The sequence below is a fragment of the Macrobrachium rosenbergii genome, chromosome 7 (assembly GCF_040412425.1).
Source record: "Macrobrachium rosenbergii isolate ZJJX-2024 chromosome 7, ASM4041242v1, whole genome shotgun sequence".
NCBI classification, from domain to species: domain Eukaryota; kingdom Metazoa; phylum Arthropoda; class Malacostraca; order Decapoda; family Palaemonidae; genus Macrobrachium; species Macrobrachium rosenbergii.
Genome location: NC_089747.1, coordinates 9,597,501 through 9,624,097, shown reverse-complemented (window position 1 = coordinate 9,624,097; position 26,597 = coordinate 9,597,501). Strand labels below are relative to the sequence as shown.

Here is a 26,597-nt window from a genome sequence, read left to right as displayed (position 1 = left end):
CTGGAACCTTCTCGTTTACAGGTGTTATATCTCATTTCGAAATGGCCAGTCATGTTAGCGTCGTGTTACTTACTCTCCCTTCGAGACCGTTTTGCAGTTTCTTTACTTCTTTCTTTCTTTCTTTCTTTTTCTCTCTCTTTCCCGTCGTTTTCTTCTTCGTTTTCTCCTTCTCCAGTCAGTTATATTTTCTTGGTAATTTGCGGAATGATTGTGGATCAAGTGGAAACGGGTTACCGTAGAAATAATAATTGAGGTGTGTATTCTGTGTTACTAAACATTAACTAAAAGGAGCTTCTATAAAAAGTTATAGGCAATTACCATAACAGCAATTGCTGTAAATTATGAAAGGTAAGAGCAATTACTACAGGGCGATTGCTGTGAACTATAAGAGGTAAGAGCAATTATTACAGGGCGACTGCTGTGAACTTTAAGAGGTAAGAGCAATTACTACAGGGCGATTGCTGTGAACTATAAGAGATAAGGGCAATTACTACAGGGCGATTGCTGTGAACTATAAGAGGTAAGGGCAATTACTACAGGGCGATTGCTGTGAACTATAAGAGGTAAGGGCAATTACTACAGGGCGATTGCTGTGAACTATAAGAGGTAAGGGCAATTACTACAGGGCGATTGCTGTGAACTATAAGAGGTAAGAGCAATTACTACAGGGCGATTGCTGTAAACCATAAGAGGTAAAGACAATTACCATACAGGAATTGCTGTAAATTATAAAAGGTAAGAGCAATTACTAAAGGGCGTTTGCTGCAAACTATAAGAGGTGAGGGTGATCATTCTGCAGAGCTTCCTGCAACTAATAATAAATAGGGATGATTACTGACAGGAACTGCTGTAAATTATCATAAAGGGGATTACTGTCTGTTACAGGAGGCCAGGATGTAAATCAGGAATGGAAAGGGCGATTACCAGGCAGGGATTACTGTAAATCTGGAGATGTAAGGGCAATTACTTGGAAGGGATTGCTGTAAAACAAAAGTTACAAAGTAGGTTGCTAGACATGGATTGCTGTAAATCTGGAATTGTAAAAGCAATAACTAGACAGGGGTTACTGTACAGTAAATCAGAAGTTGCAAGGGCGATTATTTTATTATTATTCAGTAGATGAAACCTGTTCATATGGAACAAGCCCACATGGGTCACTGACTCGAAATTCAAGCTTCCAAAGGATATGGTTCATTAGGAAGAATTAAGAGGAAGTAAAGTTAAATACAGAAAGAAGAGATCCCACTCATTAAGAAAGAAAAAATGAATTAATAAATTGGTAAAAAGATAAATAAAATATCAAAATGCAAGGAGAATGGTATTAGGGTAGTAATGCATTGCAACTGGAACTTCTGAAGTTCCAACTGCACGACATCCTCTGGAAGGCTGTTCCACAGTCCAACGGTGTGAGGAATAAAGGACCTCTGGAACTGAGAACTTCGACAGCGAGGCACATTTACTGCATATTGGTGCTGCTGTTCGGCGAATCTGGTTGCTCTCGGCAGATAAAGGGGATCAGGGGATCAACTGTTTCTGTGAAAGATCTCTGTTGAAATACAACTCATGAAAAGGTGACAAACAAGAGACCATCCGTCGATGGTCCAAGTCATAACTACTACTATTAGGAAACAGAAACCTACCACCACAAGCCACTCTATCTAAAAGAGATAAATCTCTGGCAGAAGCAGACATCCACACCGCAGAAAAGTATTCCAGTAAATGAAGTACAAATGACCTAAAACAGGTTGCACTGATTTTATCAATGCTGTAAATTAAAAGAAGGAACAGCAATTACAAGACAGGGGTTGCTGTAAATCAGAGGAGGCAAGGCTGTAAACTATAAGAGGAAACGGATTGCCAACAGAGACTGCTGTGGTAGACAGGGAACTTCTAGTTACTCATTAATAAATTAATCTTAGAGTCTCTACATTTGAAAGGACTTACAGTATTCTGATATCTTGCCCCCGTTTATAGTGGGGAACAGGATGCTCAAATAATGTTTTTCTTCTGTATCACTTTCTTTATAATACAGTTCGTTTGTCTGGTCTAATTAGCGATTCTTGTAATTAAGAAATTATAAACAGAACTGAAAAATAGATCGTTGATGGTTAAAGCGCTAAAGAATTCTCCTTTTTCATTGTAAAAAAAAAAAAGATCAATTATTGGTCTCATTTGGCGATGTCGGTGGATTAACAAATCTTATTGGGGATCTGACAACAGATAGATGAAAAGAAAGCCGCCAAAGAAATAAACCTTTTACTCTCTCTAAAAAAAATAAAAATATGTCAAAAAAAAAAAAAAAAAAAAAAAACAGGTAATCGGCATAAGAGAGCCCTTGGTATTTTCTGTTAGTCACAACCACAAAATACAAAGAACAAGTTGCCAACTGTTTGTTGTCGATAATCTTTAGTCTTGAGAATTTCTCCGTCAACGACACGCTTCTAACGTTATCTATGGGAAGGACAAAAACTTACTCCTGTATAGTTTCACCATCAACACATAAATAAATGTAATGTTTCTGATACAAGTACAATCATCAATCTTCATGTCCGAGTACCAAAAAAATCGTTATTGCATTCCGCTTATAATTGTTACAGTCTTTTTTCTGGGTATTCCTGAATCTATGTGCGTAGTCATCTACTAAGTGTGGGAAAGAGAAAGCACAATAAATGTACCCATAAAAATTGCAGTGAGCTGAAGACACGATACGCGTCACTTTGAACTGATGACTATCATTCCACTATCACTCTACAGACCTCAAGACATAGCGATAAAAAGACGATAAATAAATAAATAAATAAATAAATAAATAAATAAATAAATAAATAAATATAAATAACTACAATGTATATGGAGCAGAAATATTAAAACGAGGACACAAACGATCCTATGTAAAACACCCTATAAAATTTCTTTCAGGACTCTTCTTATCTCATTCTTTGCAAGTGACTAAGAATGATGAAAAACCAAATGCGTAAGGGAAAAGAGAAATCGGTAAAAAATCTATTAAGACATAATAAGAAATCTTTCTCATTTCCTTTATTCTCTGAATGTGTTACTGTCTTTAGATCGCGTTCAATTTACTCGCTATCCATCTAACTTTTTGCTCAACTTTCGTCAGCAGACCTAAACGAATAAGCACCAATCCAATTACTGTGATAAAAAAAGAAGAGAGAGAGAGAGAGAGAGAGAGAGAGAGAGAGACTCGACTGGTCTTCAATGAAGACGTGACGAATGTCACTACCTCAGTCTGGAGACATTAGAAATTCGGATAAATATAAATAGTCTCTCACAAGAATTGCCTGTTTATCTGGGCACATTAATGGCGGCGCGTTACATGCCATTGTCAATCTCTCTCTCTCTCTCTTACAGACACACACATATGCACATCTAACTGGACTGGCTATCTATTTAATTTCCCTTTGTTCTTAATGTCTGTACGTCTGCTGATACTTCTTGATATGGAACAACGGAGCAAAAATGCCATCAATGCTTCTATTTAATCGATTCAACCTCTCTCTCTCTCTCTCTCTCTCTCTCTCTCTCTCTCTCTCTCTCTCTCTCTCTCTCTCTCTCCTCCTTCTTCTATTCCTCCTCCTCCTGGACACACTTAAATCTGAACCCTATGCACATATAAAAAACGGTTAAAGTTTCTCTCTGTCTCCCCCTAGAACTGGAGTAGTCAGATATGACCGGTACGGTACACGTCAACCTCAACCGTACGCGCATAAAAAACGGTCGAGATTCGTAGCAAGCATCCTTGTGTGTCTGCCCCCAGAGACCAAATCTGATAAATCCAGGGAAGCTTTCTGACACCCTCTTTGTCACATAGCCGTAAAGGTTCAGTTTTTCTCCGGCCGACTGATACCGAGGCTCGCAGGTGTTGGGTATGTACATGCTTGTGCGAAGACAGGCCCCGTTCGTCTTGCTCAAATATACGGCTTGGTCGGGATAGAGAAGGGAGGGGGAGGGAAAGGAGGATAGGAGTGGGCTGGGGAGGGTGAGGATGGAGGTTAGAAAGTATTTAGGCAAATGAAGATTTACGTATTAGGAAAATGAAGACGTTCACCCAACGAATCAAACTTTCTGTGAACTGACTTATTAACGGTTATTATAATTTCTTCAGAAAAATATAGATTAAATTATATAGTACTGGAAAATGGACGAAAATTGATGAGGTCGATTTGGCGGCGAAGTATTTTCGTGTTCTCATTTAGAGTCACAATTGTTTATTTTCAAGTCTTTTCGAGATTCAGACACATGACCTTTTTCATGGAAGGGAGGGCTCTTAATCGTGAATTTCTAATGTCTATTTATCTCAAGCACTAGATTTATTTCAGCAAGATTATGTTAATATGAGAACAAAAATTAAAGAAAATTATTGAGTCGCATGGCAGGATAGAGTTGAAATAACGCCATAAGTTCAAGCGAAGATGAAACGCTTTACTATCCTAATACTATTCTCATTGCATTTTATTACATTTTTATCTATTTATGAATTTATTAATTAATTTTTTCTTTTTTAATAAGTGAGATCTCTTCTATCTGTATAACCCTTTACGTCATCTTACTTCTTCCTAATGAACACCATATTCTTTGGGAGCCTGAATTTCAAGTCAATGAGCCTGTGGGCTTGTTCCATATGAATAGTTTTCATCTTTTGAATAATAATAATAACAACACGGAAGTTCCATATACAAATGACATAATAGTGAAATGTGGTCACCATAAGAGTTGGAAGGACCAGACCTACCTTGGATAAGAACTATCTTAAGGGAGACTGAAAATAAGTGGAGATTTGTGGAAGATAAAGCAGTGAAAATCTCTGAGTGGCAGACTTTCACAAAGGCGCTGGAGATTATTTATATTTCAACTACACGAGTTTTTCCATTGTATGGATGGGGTACTGTAGAGCTGTTAACCTTCCGATTCTCTTAAACATATCGGGATGAGGTTACCAGCCTTATGCTCTTATTAATCCTAGCTACAAACCACTACAGTCGACTATATACCTGGTCAAAAATTTATTGGTTTGGTCACTCCAAACGAAAGTGATTTTTGAGTGTATGGGCCAAAATCACCACCCCTCTTTGTCATGAATGAATAAATACATACATACATACATAAATATATGTATAAAAATCTATAAATTTATTTCATCAAAATAATTTATTTTTCCGGAATGGTCCAAATTCGTCACCCACCTTTGCCATGCATAAATAAAGAAGTAAATAAATAAAAAAGAATAAATAAATGTAAAATATCTACAATTTGTTTCATTCAGAATAAAATTTATTTTTCAAGAAATGGGCCAAAATCGTCATCCATCTTTGACATGAATAAACAAATTAACTAATTAACTAATATTTAACAATATACTTACTATTTATTAACACCTTGCTCTCTCTCTCTCTCTCTCTCTCTCTCTCTCTCTCTCTCTGTGCCCACTTCAACGTGCCGAATAATCTGTGGACTTCGCCATAATGCCTTTTGTCCGAGGGCCCTCATCAATCACAAACGTTAAAAAGCGCGACTTCTTTCAAGGCCCGTGTCTCCATCGGACAAACGACGAGGACCACACGTTAAGGTCTTACTCCTTCGGTAACACTGATGCCAGCGGCCGATAAATACGTCTCCTGTCAATGGCGAAGGAGAGGAAAATAAAAAATAAAAAGGACCTCTCACACCTCTGCAGTGTCTGCTGGCGTTAATAAAAATTTCGTTTTGTGCATTGAGACGTTAACACCAACTCGAAGGAAGAAGAAGAAGAAGAAGAAGAAGAAGAAGAAGAAGAAGAAGAAGAAGAAGAGGTTTATAACAGTCAAGGTCCTTGATAACAGTAAATGGAAGTAGAAATGACGAAGGACGGAGATGAGAATCAAATGTCTGCAGAAAGTAGGAAGGGAATATAAGAAAACGTACTAAAAAGAATGAATGCAACAAGGAACAGGTAAAAAAATGCGCCGAAGTTTCTTCGGCGCAATCGAGTTTTCTGTACATCGTATAATCAATGCCACCGAAAACAGATCTATCTTTCGGTGGTCTCAGTATAATGCTGTATGAGCCGCGGCCCATGAATCTTTAACCACGGCCCGGTGGTGGCCTGGCTTATATCGTTGCCATAAGCAAGATTATGGCTAACTTTAACCTTAAATAAAATAAAAACTACCGAGGCTACAGGGCTGCAATTTGGTATATTTGATGATTGGAGGGTGGATGATCAACATACCAATTTGCAGCCCTCTAGCCTCTGTAGTTTTTAAGATCTGAGGGCGGACAGAAGAAGTGTGGACGGACAGACAAAGCCGGCACAACAGTTTTCTTTGACAGAAAACTAAAAATGATGAAAAAGAAGTGAATTTTACGAAATGAAACGTAGAACTGACGTAGAACTGGAAGTAGAAAATATGAAAAACAAGCTAGCAGCGGTAAAGACTCCACATGGAATTAAATGACGGAAGACGGTGAGAGAACAAGGTTGGAGAAGAGTGAAAGAAAAAAAATTAATAATTCGCAATTGTAAAGCCACTAAATAATGAAGTAGACTGGCATGAAGGCTCTCATAAACAAGCCTGCAGGATTCTCACCTTGGCATATCTGACTCTTAAATAGCTTAATATTTCTTCTGTATCCTTTTATTTCTTCCAATACTTCTAACATCCCCTCATCCAACTAGCCGTTATTATGATTGTAAGATGTTATTATTTAAACAGTGATGTTTATATCTATTTTTTGGGTCATGACCCATGAGGGAAAACAGATGCCCTGATTTTTAAGATAAGTTGATTGAATTTGACTTTCTTAAGAATGCCTCATCAGAACATAAAAAAAAAGCATTTTAACATATTTGCAGAAACTAATGTTTTACGAATACATCAAGAAAATAAAACTTCCTCTAGAATTGTTCAAGAATGATAATTGGATTAATCAATCAAAATTAGAATACATGTACATAAATGGGTTATTTAAGAATCCACCTACAGAAATAATTTTCTTGTATTCACATAAACAGATATTTCCTACTCTGAAATGTTTTAAAATGTTTCGAATAGAAATAAATAAATATGCTTTTTGGGCACTAACATCTATTACTGACGACAGCAGTTCTCTAATATTTTTTTTTCTCCTATCCCCAGTACTACAACGATAAAGGAAATGACGAAAACTGTTGCTGTATTCGTCTCTCGTTCAGAATTTGAACAATGAGGATCAGATTCAGTTCTTATATCTTCAGAACTAAATCACTTCTTTCTATAACAAGATAAACTCTCCATTACCAAAAGCTAGATCGTATCGCCCTTCTTTTCCCAGTGCACTCGAGTTCTCCCGTCTAAGTTCCATAGTTTACTATCGAGCCCTTTGCTACTATCAGCGTTCCAGCAGGCCGAAACGACTTCATAAATCCCGTTACTGCTCCAACTTTCTAACTAGGCCTTGTCGGACACTCGGTCCGAAACAGAATGAAATATATAGCAAAAACAAACTCCTAACCGGGTCCATTTGCTGGTGCTACAGCATACACTAAAGGAATACTTCTTTTACAGAATGAAATTTTTGTTAAAAACATTCCCAACTGGGTCCATTTGCTGCTGTTACAGCATACCCTAAAGGAATACTTCTTTAAAGGATTTCAAGGGAGAACAGATCTGATATTTAATGAGCATTCAAACAAAATTCGTCTGTTGCCTGGTTGAAGTCAAGAGGTCCACACCAGACATCCCCTTCAACACCTTACCATACTTAATGGACGCCTTTGGGCAAGGGCCGGTGCTAATACTAAGCAGGATGAATCTACTCCTACCACCAACTGAAAAAAGTCCTACCAACGTACGGCTTAGTCCATGTACTGGTCTTTAAGACAGGCGATCAAGGAGTGAATCTTGTAAAGATCTTAGGAAGCAAAGCAGAAATTATATTCAGTGAGTGTTTAGGAAAGAAGTCTTACTCTTATTTTATAACATGAAAATGAATTGAAATGCCTTCACCTACAAGTACCCTTAAGTGTTGTTTCGAGTTCGAGAAAATCTGTCACTTTCATCCACTGCTTTATCTTTTCAAAAGTCGAAATCAGTAGATGGTAAAATATAGAGTAATTTGGGAGACATTCTTCTTAATTTGCCACTTTATTTTCTGTCAGGTGATGATTTATACCCTGCTACAAATTCACTAATGTAAACAAAAGGGTCACAACGCGCAGAGACTGGCGTTCCATGGCTCTGTGTGAGAACATTCCATACGTTTACGAGGGAAAAAAAAAAAAAAAAAGAGGACCTACATGGACAGACAGCTGCCATAACAGAGAGCCAAATATTTTGGACGGTCTTTTTCGCCGACGAAAATATCGTAATGCTTCTCAATACGATAATATAGGGTTAAGGAACCGTATATAGCTTACCCATAAACATTGAAAATCTCTCTCTCTCTCTCTCTCTCTCTCTCTCTCTCTCTCCTCGAGACGAAGAAATACAAGAGGAGGAGGCGAAGAATTTTGAATATGGTACTTATCCAGTTGAGACGATTATTGCTGATTGATCCTGATTGATTAGACGACCGAACGAGAGATGATTTACTGCCATGATTGATGGAACAGGTGATTAAAATTCCTCCGGACGTGAATGACTCTTGGAATCTGTTCTCGGTCAGGTTTGGGTGGAAAAGATGATTTTAAGTTCGGTGTTTTCTCTTCATTCTCATTGTCAAAAAGTATGCCATATACTTACAGAAAATGAATACAAATCGGAAAATCTGTATTATAATATTCTGCATTATATACTTGTATTTTAGAAGTAGTGAGATCACTGTGAAGTATGAAGTCAGCGTGAAAATGTTTGTCTTCACCAACGGAGAAACACTGACTAAAATCATTTTCCCAAATAAGACCTTAAGTTTTATGGTCGAACCATCGAAAACTGTGGGATATGAACACATTGCAAAAAAGACTGTAAATGAAAGTCTAAGTAATCATTTCAGGAGAAAATTGCACTACAGTCAATCTTTCACTGGTGATAATAGCAAAGACCCTAAGGACTCTCTTGTAAGAGAACTTCAAGAAGAAGAAGAAGAAGAAGAATCCGAGAAATTTCCAGACATGTCAGATGGGAGACGGACGCGCATTCAGCAAACCAGCCGGAGCGAGTGAGTTATCAAACTTGCGCCCCCCTTCCACCCCCAAAACTGGAAAGCGCCGACGCAGCTTATCATGACACTAACCTGGAAGATGGGGAGGAGGAGGAGGAGGAGGAGGAATAGGGAGAGGTCTTTCGAGGATGACTTGCTAAATCGTCATCGTTTGTGGGCAGGAGATTGAGAGAAAACAAGCCCTTCCTTCGCATTCCTTGTCATAAGCTCATCATATTTTTGGGGGTAGATGGTCATGGTTGTTGTGGCGACAGTTAACAGATACCGACCAGTTATCTTTCCGATGTAGAGGAAGACTGTTTTCGTCTTCTGGACTCGCCATGGAAGGAACCCACCTGTAGGTCATTCGGCTGTTGCTATATAGTGATCGAAAGCTGGCAGCTCTAGTAGAGGTGGCGAGATGCTCATTCAATAATGGTTTCAAGATTTAATACTGATGACGTCATTTTCAGCATTTGAAATAGTATTAGATTAAGCATCAGCCAGTTAGCTAAAACCCTTTTTTATTGAACTGAATATGGAATTTAGGCCAAAGGCCAAGCACTGGGACCTGTAAAGTCATTCAGTGCTGAAACGGAAATTGACAGTAAAGGGTTTGGAAGGTGTAACAGGAGGAAAACCTCGCAGCTGCACTACGAATCAAATGTTAGGAGAGGGTGGAAAGTAAGATGGTAGAAAGAGAATAGGAAAGGAGGTACAGTAAAAGGAACGAAAGGGGTTGCAGCTAGGGGACGAAGGCAAGCTGCGAAGAACCTTAACTAAAAATTGATGGAATATGTACGTCAGGCCTAAGGAAGGTCTCAACAATGACTTGTAAAAAACGCTGCTTTCTACAGCTCCCTCCCATACTTGCTATAAATGAGGTTATCCTCTCTTGCGGTGGTGTGGCCTGATCTTTGTCTTCATTTGCTTTCTCCTCTTCTCTCTTCAGCCTACTCTTTGTCTTCATTTGCTTTTACCTCTCTCTCTTTTTGTCTTCATTTGCTTTTTTCTTCTCTTTCGGCCTGCTCTTTGTCTTCATTTGCTTTTTCTCTTCTTTCAGCCAACTCTTTGTCTTCATTTCTTTTTCCTTCTCTTCAGCCAACTCTTTGTCTTCATCTCCTCAGCTTTTTCCTCTTTTTTCTCTCTTCAGCCTGCCTTTGTCTCTTTGTCTTCATTTGCTTTTTACCTCTTTCTCTCCTCAGCTTTTCCCAACTCTTTGTCTTCATTTGCTTTTTCCTCTTCTCTCCTCAGCCAACTCTTTGTCTTCATTTTGCTTTTTTTCTCTCTTCTCTCCTCAGTTTTTACCTCTTCTCTCTTCACTACTCTTTGTCTTCATTTGTCTTCATTTTCCAGCCTACTTTGTCTTCATTTCTCTTCTTCTCTCTTCCACTCTTTGTCTTCAACTCTTTGTCTTCATTTGCTTTTCCTCTTCTCTCTTCAGCTCTTTGTCTTCATTTTGCTTTTCCTCTTTCTCCTCAGCCTCTTTGTCTTCATTTGCTTTCTCTTCTCTCTTCAGCCAACTCTTCTTCATTTACTTTTTCTCTCTTCAGCCTACTCTTTGTCTTCATTTGCTTTTCTCCTCTTCTCTTTGTCTTCACTTGTTTTTCTCCTCTTCTCCTCAGCTCTTTGTCTTCATTTGCTTTTCCTCTTCTCTTACTCTTTGTCTTCTGTTTTTTCCTCTCTTCCTCAGCCAACTCTTTGTCTTCATTTGCTTTCTCCTTCTCTCTCTCTTCTATCTTTGTCTTCAGCTTTCCTCTTCTCCCCTCAGCCAACTCTTTGTCTTCATTTGCTTTACTCTTCTTCTCTCTTTGTCTTCAGCAACTCTTTGTCTTCATTTGCTTTTTCCTCTTCCCCTGCTTTTCCTCTTCTCTCCTCAGCCAACTCTTTGTCTTCATTTGCTTTTTCCTCTTCTCTCCTCAGCCAACTCTTTGTCTTCATTTGCTTTTTCCTCTTCTCTCCTCAGCCTACTCTTTGTCTTCATTGCTTTTTTCCTTCATTTGCTTTTTCATTTACTTTTTCTCTCTTCAGCCTACTCTTTGTCTTCATTTGCTTCTTTCATCAGCCAACTCTTTGTCTTCATTTTTTCCTCTCTCCCCTCAGCCAACTCTTTGTCTTCATTTGTCTTTGTTCATTTGCTTTTCCTCTTCTCTCCTCAGCCTACTCTTTGTCTTCATTTGCTTTTTTCCTCTTTCTCTTGTCTTCAGCCTGCTCTCTTCAGCCTCTTTTGTCACATTTGCTTTTTCCTCTTCTTTTCCTCTTCTCTCTTCAGCCTACTCTTTGTCTTCATTTTGCTTTTTCCTCCTTCTCTCTTCAGCCTGCTCTTTGTCTTCATTTGCTTTTCCTCTTCTCTCTTCAGCCTACTCTTTGTCTCTCCATCTTGCTCTTTTCATTTGCTTTTCTTCTTCTCTTCAGCCTACTCTTTGTCCATTTGCTTTTCTTTCTCCTCTCTCTTCTTTCTTCTCTCTTTCATTTGCTTTTTCCTCTTCTCTCTTCAGCTTCATTTGTTTTTTTTGTCTCCTCAACTCTCTTTGCATTTGCTTTTTCCTTTTCCTACTCTTTGTCTTCATTTGTTTTTTCTCTCTCCTCAGCCAACTCTTTGTCTTCATTTGCTTTTTTTTCTCTCTTCAGCCTCTCTTTGTCTTCATTTGCCTTACTCTTTGTCTTCATTTGCTTTTTCCTTTTCTCTTCAGCCTGCTCTTCAGCCAACTCTTGTCTTCATTTGCTTTTTCCTCTTCTCTCTTCAGCCTGCTTTGTCTTCATTTGTCTTCAGCCTGCTCTTTGTTTTTGCTTTTCCTCTTTCTCTCTTCAGCCTTTTTGTCTTCTTTGTCTTCTCTTTGTCTTTTGCTTTTTCCTCTTTCTCAGCCCTCTTTTATTGTTTACTTTTTTCTTCTCTCTTCAGCCTGCTCATTTGTCTTTATTTGTCTCTTCATTTTTTCATCTTCTCTCTTCAGCCTTCTTTGTCTTCATTTGTCTTCATTTGCTTTTTTCATTTGCTTCTCTCTCTTCAGCCTGCTTTTTGTCTTCATTTGTTTTTTTTTCTCTTCTCTTGTCTTCATTTTGCTTTCCTCTTCTCTCCTCAGCCTACTTTGTCTTCATTTGCTTTTTCCTCTTTTTTCATTTCTGCTCTCTTCAGCCTGCTTTTGTCTTCATTTGCTTTTTTTTCCTCTTCTCTTTGTCTTCATTTGCTTTTTCCTTTCCTCTTCTCTTTCTTCATTTGTCTTCATTTGCTTTTTCCTCTTCTCTCCTCAGCCAACTTCTTTGTCTTCACTTTGTTTTTTTTGCTTTCCTCTTCTCTCTTCAGCCTGCTCTTTGTCTTCATTTGCTTTTTCTCTTCTTCTCTTCCTCAGCCTCTCTTTGTCTTTTTGTTTTTTCTCTCTTCAGCCTGCTCTTTGCATTTTTTTCTTCTCTCTCTCAGCCAACTCTCTTTGTCTTCATTTGCTTTTTCCTCTCTCTCTTCCTCTGCTCTTTGCCTACTCTGCTCTTTTGTCTTCATTTTGCTTTTCTTCATTTGCTTTTTTTTCCTCTTCTCTCTTCAGCCTGCTCTTTGTGTCTTCATTTGCTTTTTGTCTTCATTTCTTCTTCTCTCTTCAGCTTTGTCTCTCTTCTCTCTTTACTCTTTGTCTTGTTTCTACCTCTTCTCTCTTCAGCCTGCTTTGTCTTCATTTGCTTTTTCCTCTTCTCTCTTCAGCCTACTCTTTGTCTTCATTTGCTTTTTCCTCTTCTCTCTTCAGCCTGCTCTTTGTCTTCATTTGCTTTTTCCTCTTCTCTCTTCAGCCTGCTCTTTGTCTTCATTTGCTTTTTCCTCTTCTCTCTTCAGCCTGCTCTTTGTCTTCATTTGTTTTTTCCTCTTCTCTCTTCGGGATCAGACGCCATAAACATTTCCTCTGTTCATCCGTAAGTATCTTTGTCAAGAATATAAAGCCTGATTAGTTAACTTTATCCATCACTTTGCTCTTTTGTTTATTTGCTTTTCCTCTTTAACATATCCGAAAAGAGCATTAATTTTTTCCGCCTGCCGCAAGGATAATTAGACTGGAGCTCTTGCTTACTTATAACCGCAACAATGACGCTTGACTCCGTTGAGCAGATAAGAAAACTGCTTAAGTCTTTGCATCTAGTGGAAAGGAAGCAAAGCAAAATCTCTACTGACAGCCAAATGATCAGGGGGGGAGGTACTGCCAAACGAAGATAAAAATAATTTGTTTTGTCGATGTTAAATGAAATGTGTTAGCAAAGCATTCTCTTACCTGCAGACAGAAAAACAAAAGAAGAAGAAGAAAAATCGAGCAGAAGAAGAAGAAGAAGATGAAGAAGAAGAAGAAGAAGAAGAAGAAGAAGAAGAAGAAGAAGAAGAAGAAGAAGAAGAAGAAGAAGAAGAGGAAGAAGAGCCACGAAACAGGACAAGCGTCCACAGTAAAGTTAACCTCGTCGAGGTTATATGAAATTTGATAACAAAGTATTCTCTTACCTGCAGAATCAGAAAGACAAAAGAAAAATCAGAGCAGATGAACATAGAAGAAGAAGAAGAAGAAGAAGAAGAAGAAGAAGAAGAAGAAGAAGAGGAAGAAGAAGAAGAAGTAGAAGAACCGTGAAACAAGAAAAGCATCCACAGTAAAGCCAGCCTCTTCTCTAAGCTTGCTGGCGCCACCTAACACCTTTGTCTTAGCAGCTTCCTTAAAAAGAGAGAAGCTCCTTCAAGGACGTTTATCATATTTGCAAACATCCTAATACTGATATCCTGCAGGATTAAATAACGGTGGGATGTTCACAAGCATTATCCCATGTTCCCACTTCATTGGAAATTAGAGAGATATTGTATAAAAAGAAATAAATAATGGAATTTTCACTTTTGAGAATATATACACAAAACACACATATATATATCATGTGTGTGATGACCTCTCTCTGCTCTTCTCTTTATATATATATATATATATATATATATATATATATATATATATATATATATATATATATATATAGATAGAGAGAGAGAGAGAGAGAGAGAGAGAGAGAGAGAGAGAGAGAGAGAGAGCTAAGAGGAAAGGCTAACAGGACCAAATAAATATATATATATATATATATATATATATATATATATATATATATATATATATATATATATATATATATGAAAGGCTAACAGGACGACAAGCCAAATGTCCTGTTCTAGCTAGTTCCTCGTTGGAAAGTCCCGGTAGAGGTTGTAGGCTAGCACTCGCTAGGCCCGGTTCGAGGTCTCGGAGGCTAATGAAGAATTAGATGAATTTATTTCTGGTGATAGAAATTCATTTCTCGCTATAATGTGGTTCGGATTTCACAATAAGCTGTAGGTCCCGTTGCTAAGTAACCAATTGGTTCTTAGCCATGTAAAATAAGTCTAATCCTTCGGGCCAGCACTAAGAGAGCTGTTAATCAGCTCAATGGTCTGGTAAAACTAAGGTATATTTAACTTTTCCTGTTCTAGCTGAGACTTAAAGGACTCAGGAAAAAGAAAACGGAAGGAAGAGGGTTGGAGCTTGCCCATGAAAGGAAGGACAAACCTACCTTTCAAAGGAAAAAAAGATTATCAGAGTCAGGAAGCACAAAAGCATTGGGAGATTTCCAAAGATGGTATCACAGGAAAAGACAGTCACTGAACCACGCAGTAAGTTTTACCAACTTCCACAGAGTAAATGTGAAAGAAGGTGGCCTGACAGGTATTACGCACTATCTGGGAGGAGGATAACAAACCACCTTCGCTCAATGGAACTATGATAGGCATGACTCCTAGAGAGAGAGAGAGAGAGAGAGAGAGAGAGAGAGAGAGAGAGAGAGAGAGGAGAGGCAGCTTGCTGCAGACAGGAAGAGGTAAGACCAGCGATAATGGTCTTATAGAACTGCCTCAGATTTATTCATATCGAAGAGGAGAGTAAAAGGTAGAAGACAAAAAAAAAAAAAAAAACAGATATAACATTTCCAATAACTGGGACCCAGAAAGAGGAAAGAGAACTTAAGCGTCTAAAAGGTACATGCAATACTCTGGAGGCATCTGCAGCAATCTGGACAGCTTTAAAGCAATATGAACACTAGAAATATTGACAGATGAAAATAACTCAGTTCCCCTTTCATAAAAAAGAATCTGTATAATTGAAGGATTGGATAAAAGAGGCGACTACAGAAACATGGCGGAAGTGTCATGTAGATACTGAATTGTGCTTGTCAGAATCCCCGTTCTGTTAAGCTATCAAGATCAGGGGTGACGGACGGAATGTTATCAACAGAGATGGATGAGAAGTTAATGTTAAAGAAAGGCAGATAGTGAAATTATTAACAAAAGCATTATTAGGAGGTGAAATAGATATGTCACTTGTAGGGTGACAAAACAAAACCAAGTATTCTCGTGTAGCAATGATTATTTAACGATTTCTTACAGTTAATAATTATCAAGTTTGGGCTTGCTATCATCCATCCTAGGGTTAGGTTCTCTCACCACAGTCCACTTGATCTAAGCTTGTGACGGTACGTATAGTCCCCAGGGTCGGGACTCGCCGTCTCAACAACTCACACTTGTTTTACTGCCTTTTTTTTTTTGACGGCGTGAGTGAACTATTGTTGTATACAATAATCTCTTGGTCGAATTTAAAAGAAAAGAGAAGATATGTCTGAGGAACTGTCGATTATAGCTCATGCGGACTGAAGAACTCCAGTCATCCGGCCGAGTGAGTGGGGAATGTCAATTTCGGATAAGGAATGGAGAGGGGAAAACAGAGGGGCAGGCCCATTTGTTTACTGAACGAAGTATGAACAGACGCAGTACTTATAAGTCCTCTTAAAAGGTTACATTTGTTCAAGGTATTTTGTTACATTTGTTATTAGAAAAATTACTGTTTTCAGACTTTCCATATATAAGACCGTTCTCTTATTTATTTTAGTGTTTTTTTTTTTGTTTTGTTACTTGAGAATCTCCTTATATTTTTCTTGGCCATCCCTGTATTTTCACTTTTCACTTGACGTGAGAATATCTGAGGATCGCTTTTTTATCCATCTCAGTATCTCCTTCTTTTCTTGTTTATTTTGCAGAGACTCTGTAAACAGCTGTGTTATTTTCTCTTATTACGTCTTTAAGTTAATAGCTGATACTGTTCCGCTATCGCCATGAGGCTCAGTTGCACAATTTCCGTCATGCGGAACTTTCTACTTTTTCGCAATAGGCAGGGAATAACTGAAAGGTGCTAGAAACCATGTTTGGTCATATTCTCGTAAATGTCAATACCGCTCCTGACATGTGCACATTATATGAAAAATGATAAATGATATATATATATATATATATATATATATATATATATATATATATATATATATATATATATATATATATATATATATATATATATATATACACACATAGGATTGTATATATGTGTATTTTATATTATTCATGGTGCAATAATCTGTGATGAGAAATATTCAACAAAAACCATACTTATATGTATGAGCTAAGACTGAATTTTGATTTTAGTCTTTTAACTTGAATTTTCTCAAAATACAGTTTTGATCATACGCAGAATTAGGGATTTTTGCTGAATATTCCTCGTTCTTTAGGAAACATTCAACTGGGAATGATACAAGACACAATCATCTTTCCAAAGTGATTTCTTAATACACATTCATACATGCAAACATATATACAGTACATGCATACATATCTATCTATCTATTTATCTATACTATATATATATATATATATATATATATATATATATATATATATATATATATATAATCACTGACACCCAACATATATATATATATGTATATATGTATATATATATATATATATATATATATATATATATATATATATATATATATATAATATATATATATATACACACATCACATCACTGACAAACACATATGTATAATATATATATGTATATATATATATATATATATATATATATATATATATATATATACTCTCTCTCCTCATGATACAAATCGTGACCCCTGATACTGCAACGCCCGTTTAACATCCGAGTAATTCAATGGACAGCTTTGAACGCACAGCGCATTCTCAGTGCTTATTGGAGGTATTTGCCAATTCAGCACTCGAACCTAACCTAACCTACAGAGAATAAATTAAACTTGGGAACAGATAAAGTTCGCCCTCAAAATCTAAATAATTCTTCGTGAACACACGCTTTCCGTTATTGCTGAGAACAAAATTCCATTAATTTTTTTAAGAATTTTGAATTACTCTGGAAAATGTCAGCATTGTCAACATCAAAGGATGATAATAGCAGCATTTGGGTAACAATTTCAGCACAAAGGATGATAATAACACCATCTGGCTAACAATTTTAGTACCAAAGGATGATAATAACGGCATTTGGGTAACAATTTCAACACCAAAGGATAATAATAACAGCATTTGGCCAACAATATCATCACCAATGAAGGAGGATATTAACAACATTAGGACAACAATATCATCACCAACGAAGGAGGATAATAACAACATTAGGCCAACAATATCAACACCAAAGGATAACAAAAACATTAGGTCAACAATATCATCACCAAAGGATAATAACCACATTAGGCAAAACAATATCAACACCAAAGGATAATGACAACAACAGTAGGCAAAACAATATCAACACCAAAGGGTGATAATAACATCAACATTAAGCAAACAATTTCAACACCAAAGGATCATAATAACAGCAACATTAGTCAAAACAATATCAGCACCGGAGAATCATAACAACAACATAAACAATATCAACACCAAAGGATGATAAAAACAATAACATTAGGCAAAACAATATCAACACCAAAGGATCATAACAACAACATAAAGTCAACAATATCAACATCAAAGGATGATAATAACAACAACATTAGGACGACAATATAAACACCAAAGGACGATAACAACAACATCATCAGGAACAACGATGCAAAATATAGCTAAAAACATAACGATACAACGTCAACGAATTCTGACTGTTCAACAACAAGCCAATCAACACGAACAACAACCATACCTTAACAACAGCAACAAGAAAAATGGCTCTCATGTAAGTCAGTGTAATTATTAAGAACAGAAACAGTAACACAAAATAATAAGAACAACTATAAAGAAAGAGACTGTATGAACAAATGTCTTATAGAGAACGCTCTAGAATACAAAAGAAAAAAAGAAAATTAAAAAGAAGCTGACAGGAAGGACCAGGTACAGAGAAGTACCTGAATAAAGTTGGATATGTAAGTCACCAGATGGCACAAGGTGTTACACAGATATGGATGCGAGAGGTGAACCATCAGGTGACAATTTATCTGTTTTACTTCTACTTTTGAAGAGACCGAAGTGACTTGTATTTTACTCGAGTTCAATTGCAGGTTCGAAACGAATTTCAATGTGCAATCAAGCAAATTAAAATCGAGGTAATTTTAAGAAATATGAGAAAACTATTGAGATACAAGGAAAAACCAAAACGAAATATTCAGCTCCACAAAAACTAAAAAGTTCTATTTAACGTAAATTTAACCTTAAAATTGATGGAAATTTTCAATAAAGATCGTTTCACTGCCTTTTTCCATGTTTTATCTATGCAGGAGAAATGGCTGAGAACATTTCTATTCATCCACTCTCTCTCTCTCTCTCTCTCTCTCTCTCTCTCTCTCTCTCTCTCTCTCTCTCTCTCTCTCCAGACAACTTTCATGCTTTCCTGTCCCCTTGGTTCCACGGTGAGGATTCCAGTTATGACCGAAGAAAGATATAAACAAGATCCAAAGAAAAACATTTAAACATGAGCTAAGAGAACATTTAAAAAGAATTGTGAAATCATTCAAGCTCAACTCGAGAAAAGATTTAAATACGACCCAAAGAAAAGACACAAACACGACCGCCCCCCCACAAAAAAATGCTTCAAGCACTACCTAATAAAAATAAAAATATCAAACACGTTCCAAGAAATTATTTTCACAGGAATTCAGAAAAAAATTGAAAAAACGACCCAAGAAGCTATTTAGACGGGAACAAGAAAAAGATTTAAACTCGACGTAAGAAAACGTCTGAAGAAGGACCCTAAAAACACTTTCATACGGGATCGAGGAAACGACTTACAAAAACCAGAGAGAATAAATCTGAACAAGACTCAATAAAAAATTTAAATATCCCAAAAAATATTTACACAAGACAAAACAAGAAAATATTAAAAGAAACCCCAATGAAAGCTTTAAACAAGACCCAAGAAATGATATCAGCACGACCTCGACCCAAGTAAATATTGAAATCCCAGAAACAAAGGAAGGTTCAGCCACTCATCGAGGTCAGTGTTCAAAAGTAATTTGCTTTGAAGCATCTGATCTGACTATCAGTGACCTCTTATGACACGAAGTTTGCAGTTCTTCTTCAGGGAAATAATCGTTTGAATTTCCCTATTTTGTCCTAAATTTTGTTGTCGGTTCATATTAAGATATATATATATATATATATATATATATATATATATATATATATATATATATATATATATATATATATATATATATATATAATATACTTTATATATACATATATATAACATATACATATATAAATAATTTATAGTATGTATATATAACATACATATAAAATAACCGTCTTTTATATGTTTCTCAAAGTAACCGTCTTATAGTTTCTCTCTCTCTCTCGTCTTCTCTCTAGCTCTCTCTCTCTCTCTCTCTCTCTCTCTCTCTCTCTCTCTATTCATCTATTTACTATATTTATTAATTTTCCAGGACTTTCATTACTTCTCGCCCTCTATTGTCAGTTCCATTTTCTATGTCTCTTTCTTTGACTTTTGTGTGCCTTCTCTTTTATATATAAAATATACATATATATACAGTATATATATATATATATATATATATATATATATATATAAAAATATAAAAATATATATATATATATATATATAAAAATATATATATATAAAAATATATATATATATATATATATATATATATATATATATATTTTATATCCATCTCCTTTAACACTAGTTTACAATGATCATCTCTCTTCTTCCGTCTCTCCCTTCACGTTTTACTTTTTAAAATATCTTCACTTTCTAAATCATTCCTTTTACTATCGTAAGATTTTCGTAGCGCCGTCTCCTTTCCTCACACTTTTCTTCATCTCTGCTTCAAGTGTCCCTCTCACACGTCCACAGCAGTTAACACCTCCCCCTTCACCCCCTACCCCCCTCCCCGGTATATCCCTCTCTTTCCCAAGAGCACCACCCCTCCCCTGATCAATTTCTGTGAATGAGAATACTAAGGCCATTCACGATTCTTTATAATTTCGACGTCCTGTAAACTACGACTTCACAAGCTCCTCTGTCAACGCGGATTATTAATCGGGCCTCCGGCCTCCCCGTCGGAGAATATAAAGGATGATCACTGTGATTTTCGATCAGACAATTGAAGGGCGGGTCCTTCTTCTTCTTCTACGTATTTGGGGTTCCTGACTCGTGTAGGTTTCATGGCGGACAGACTGCTTGCGGATTTACAATTATATATATATATATATATATAGCATTGTGTGTGTAAATATATATATATATATATACATATATATATACATAGGCAATATATATATGTGTGTAAATATATACGATATATATATACACATACATATATAAACAATATATATATATAATATACATATATACATATATACAGTATACAGTACATACATATACATATATACACATATATATAGTATACATATACACACACACATATATATATATATATATATATATATATATATATATATATATATAATTTATAAAACTACACAACAGTAATACATTGACTATACCATTGTTGTTACATTAACGAAGTTAACGCAGTGTGTGTGTGTGTGTGTGTGTGTGTGTAATTTGTGGCTGGATGGGTTACCAAAAAGATAACCTGTCTCTCCTAAAAGGTACTTTAAAATAAAAAAGGGAAAACTGTCACCGTCATAAAAAAAATCCACACAACTTAAAGTTCAAATGGGTTAACACGCGGTCAATTATGAGTAACCGTAAGCTATCAGATGTGGATTAGTCAATTCTAGGTGCAGTATTATTATGGTCACATTTCTGGTATTATTTCACAGAAACTGCGCTGTGCAAAATCTATTCGATATTACTTGAGAGGTGAAAGCATCATTCTCACAATCAATGTCATGAGGATCTTAGGTAGACACCTTTTCATAAAAAAAAAAAAAAAAAAAAAAAAAACTAGCTCCGTTGGGCTATGCTGTTCATTTACTGCCGGGACGAATTATCATCAGTATAAAATTAGATGATCGAGATCCCTGAATCCCATTTCTAGCCTAAGCAGGGATCGCCAGCAAGATTTACTCCTGAATGAGTGTTGTAAATTGGCATTTATCTTAATAACCCGTTTGAGTGTTTAGCTGCATTATGTTTGTTGTTAGCGAATGGTTGTTTTCTTTCTGTTGTTTGTGTTGTATTTGTTTACTTTTGACGTTTCCATTTCACCCTGCTCTGTTGACTTGCTGTAACTCTTTGTGGCGGGATCTTGGCTGAATAAAGCCTTGAATATGCAGTGACGTCACTGTAGGCATTACTTAAGGTTCTTTGCAGCGTATCTTCGGCCCCTAACTGCAGCCCCTTTCATTCCTTTTACTGTACCTCTGTTCATATTCTCTTCCTTCCATCTTACTCTCCACCCTCTCCTAACGATTGATTCATAGTGAATCTTCGAGGTTTTCCTCCTGTTACACCTTTTAGTCCTTTTTGCTACAATTTCCGTTTCAGCGCTGAATGACCTCATAGTTTCCACCGCTCGGCCTTTGGCCTAAATTCTATATTCTGTATATCTATTACAGAAAGGTCGAAAATGGCGGAAGGTCAAGCTAAAGACGTTGGACACCTCGGGATATGGGTACGGGTAGGGGGACCAAAGAGAAAAGAAGCAAAGTACGAGACAGAAAGCAGCTAAGGAAAGGAAGAATGGATGCTGCATAGGACTTATGGTATCGAGTACAGAGCGCCTCACAGCAGGCGTTACTCCCCTATAGGGAATTGCCCTGACGAATAGATGTGTTTTATGAGCAAGGTCGTTAGGCCGAAGACCGCTGATATGGTTAATATCCCTAAAAACTTACATGTCTTTGGGACAGTCGTTTTTCATTATTCAGTGATAAAGCAGGAGTCCACAATCTCAACTATGGTAAGTGTAAAGATTGTCCCAAATGAGATTCAGAAATTTAATACAAGAATATCATGTCATTCTGGGTTGTAATCATGAAGGAGCTTAATCAAACGAACTACAGACTTTACTATTTACAACTGAGGAGTAGGCCTCCTGCTTTCAAGTGTACCTTTCAATTTTTTTTTATTAAAAATCGGAGAAATGCGAACATTTATATTCTCTAGCTGTTCAGGTCTTTATAGAAAGAATTTAACTGCAGGATGTAGAACTAAAGACAAACTAGCGAAGTCTTGATGAAACTTAAAGCATAACTTAAGCCACAATTCGACAAAGATCTAATAAAAACGTAATTTAAGCTAAATGAAAAGTACCCAACAACCTGATGGAAGTATCGTGAAAGCTCAGTGCAAGCTTATCAACGATACGATATAAGACCAACAACAAACGCTCAAGGTTATGAAGTCTTTAACCTAACGCTGCGCCTTTGCCTATGCACAAACGGCCTTCCACAGTCTTTAGTTTCAGTTCTCCTTTTCTCTCCTTTATTTATTGACTTCTTCCATTTATTTTGTTATATATCCATTCTACCTGTATACAAAGTGACCCCAAACTTTTCTTTGCCACATCCATTTGCAAGTAACCTGACAAAAATGGGTACTTTCTAAGTACGGTACATGTATTAGAGGTAATAAACGGCAGTGCGACCAGCATGTTCTCTTGTACGACCAGCATGTTCTCTTGTACTTGTGCATGAAACGAATTAATAACATGCTTTTCACTTAACGTTCCTCCGAAGAATGTAAACAATGTTGCTCCCAACTTTCCCAAAGACGTTTGGAATTTGCCGAAAAATAGAACTTTTTTTTTTTTTTATGTTGGCAGTACCAGTATCGGATTACTATTGGCTGTTTGACAGTTCTTGGCAGGTCCAGTTTTTCCCCTCTTTTTGCTCTTCTTTCGTTCTTTCTTTCTCTTAATAATCCCTCGAGGGGTCATATTCCTGTTCTTTATGATCGTGGGAGGGGAAAAAACTCACTCCCATAAAACTTCGGGCTACCGTTTGGGTACAAAAGGTGCCACTCCAGCGATCGGTTCTTGCCCTTTCTCCTGTTCGGCCTCTATTATTTTCCCCTTACCTTCTTCTTCTTCTTTTAACTCTTCCTCCTCACCCTCCCTTCTTCTTCCGCCTCTTCTTCTTCTTCTTTTAACAACTCCTCCTTCCCCTCCCCCTCTTCTTTTTCTCCTTTTAACTAATTCTCCTCCTCCTCCTCTTCTTCTTCTTCTTCTTTTAACAACTGCTCCTTCCCCTCCTCTTTCTCCTCTTCTTCTTCTTCTAACACTAATTCTCCCCTCCTCTTCTTCTTCTCTTCTTCTAATTCTCTCCTCTCCCTTCTGCTCCTCCCTCTTCTTCTTCTCCTTCTTCTTTAATTAACTCTCTTCCCTCCTCCTCCTCCTCTTCTTCTTCTTCTTCTTTTAACTAATGCTCCTCCTCCTCCTCCTTCTCCTTCTCTTCTAATTCTCCTTTTAACTAATGCTCCTCCTCCTCCTCTTCTTCTTATTCTTCTCTAAAGAACGAAAACTCATACCCTTGAATGTCACGATTAAAATTCTTAACGATAAAATTCTTCGACGTAATGTTATAAAATAACCATGATGAGGATACAGCCACTGATTATTTTCCCTAGGTCCCTAATTCTCAATTTAATCGCTTGGCCGATGGCTAATCCGTGCGAGAACTCGAAAGCACGTGATTTGACCACAGTGAATAGATATTGGTAATATTACTTTTTTCTCTCTAATCTTCTCCGGGTCAGGCAGATGATTCCCTGACTCCCAAATCAACCTCTCTCTCTCTCTCTCTCTCTCTCTCTCTCTCTCTCTCTCTCTCTCTCCTCTCTCTCTTTTTCTCAACTTTCTTTTTCTGGCGAATATTTGAGCGTATCTGCACATTTAAGCGCACTTATCTCCTGTCGAAAGGCGTTTTCTCATTACGTTCAGATGGATCACGTAAGGCATGTCTAACATTTTATCTAAATTTTTTACTGGATTTTCTTAATATGTGTATTTCCACTAAACTCCATCGATCAGTGCCTATGAATGAATGTGCATTAGTGAATATGCATTTACGACAGAAACTACGAAGACTAAAACCTTTAGTGTTTTGGCTCTAATTTTATAACTAAATATATTTTCACTACACTTCAACGAACAATTCAAATTAAATCACATTCCGAAGACTTTATAGCCACTAGATTTGTAATGTGTTTTTTTTTTGTTTGGTGGCCCTCTTTTCCTGAAAAATTAATATATAAATTATATATATATATATATATATATATATATATATATATATATATATAAATATATATAACTGAATTACAAGATATGGAACGTAATGAATGTATAAATAAAGGTAATAGCCACGTGTTTACTTTTTCCCTTCATGGCTATTGCTTCTCTCTCTCTCTCTCTCTATATATATATATATATATATATATATATATATATATATATATATATATATATATATATATATATATATATATATTCCACTACAATATGGTTAGTGAAATTATACAAAAAATTCATGAGCTTAATATACCCACAACATACACATTCATTTGTATGTTAATACTGCAAAAACAACTTTCTGATTAGAGGCAAGGAGCCCTGTGACAGATTCAGTAGAACGCGGCACCAAAGGATTAATAAGGTTAAGACCGATAAGCAAGTGTGTACTTAGTTAATAAGGTTAAGACCGATAAGCAAGTGTGTACCTAGTTAAAACGGTGTCCTAAGAATGGTGGAAAGATGGCAACCCCTGCTAACTCAGAGAAAATCTTTCTTATTATTCGTTGTGTAGCTGAAGAAGTTATCTTCGTAAAGTTCATATTCACCTGATTTAGAAGAACAAAAGGCAAGAATATAGATGAAGCGGTCACCCCCAAGAATATAGATGCAATGGTCACCCCAATTCTATTGGTGTAAATTGGAGGTAGTTTTGATTTTTCTAAGTTTCCTCCGACACCCCATCCCAAAAGGGATCAACACACGAAATTTAGCGAACAACTGCCATCAATATGTCAGCCATTACCAGTCTTTCGAGGATGAACGGTTAAGTAGACGACTGGGTGCATAAATAAACAGGTAGGTAGACATAAAGGGAGGTACATAAGTGGTCATGTTCGCAGAAGCTGCTTGTACTTATGTAAGGCCAAAACTGGTTAGTGTACGATTATTTTTTAGAAGGGAGGAATTAGAATAAAAACATTATTATTATTATTATGAAACAAAGCAAAAAGTCATGAATAACAGGCTTCCGTAGAAGGCTGCCTATATGAACATAAGTTAGAAAAGTGCAATGTAAACTAAAGGTGAGATAATAACTTTACATATATAACAAGAATAGCTTTGAATGCCTGTTATTAAAAACGAGAATGGTTTTTAATGCAGAGTTGCTTCTTATAAGACAGACAACTGCAGAAATCAGGAAAAGCACAATAAGCCATATTTCAGAGCAAAAGAAAATATCTAAGATTACCGACCTCTGCAGACATATAACTTGGGATGCAGGAGGCTCGCGCGTGTTACAAGACTACTTGAAGACATAAAATCTGACCTTTCATATCAGGCTTGAAAAATAAATAAATGAAATCTTAATTCATTAAGTAATAAGAATAATTGTCACAGCGATTCCAAACGTGGGGCCTGGCAAAAATTTGGTGGGGCGTGGGGGTGGGATAAGAGTAAGATTCTAATTTTTTTATGATAAGGCACAAGATTTAGTCTAAGTAAACTGAAGTTATTCACTTTAGCAGACAATAAATTATGTAAGTTTGATTCTCTTGTCCAAGATAATTTAAGATAGTATTAAAAATAGTTATGATTTTTTGGATCTTTTTCCAACCGCCAAGTTGGTCATACACTTTTCTCGACTTACAGTGGTATGGTTAAACTATCTTAATATAACAGTACTAATAATTTTCTCGACTTGCAGCGGGGTCTGGGAGAAAAAGGTTGGGACACAATTCGAGAAGTGAAACGTAGATTGTGGGTCCCGTAGATTTTTTCCATCAACAACTCGAGGAAAAGTGTCAGAATGGCAAACCGAAAACAAACGTCTGGCGAATCTCGCAGGCTTCCATTACTTTATAGTGAAAAAACTTAGCCTTTAGAAGCCTTTAAATGTTACCTTAAGCATAAGATAAGTTGCCTCCATAAGTCTCTTTACTTTCCTGGGTACAGATGTAAATTGATATTATAATAAC

The 26,597-nt window shown here is 36.6% G+C and overlaps 1 long non-coding RNA gene across 1 annotated transcript in view; it reads right to left on the bottom strand.

Moving 5' to 3' along the window:
- Nucleotides 1–26,597, bottom strand: part of LOC136840105 (uncharacterized) — a 183,571-nt gene that overhangs the window by 46,256 nt on the left and 110,718 nt on the right. The gene's annotated exons all lie outside the window — the stretch shown is intronic.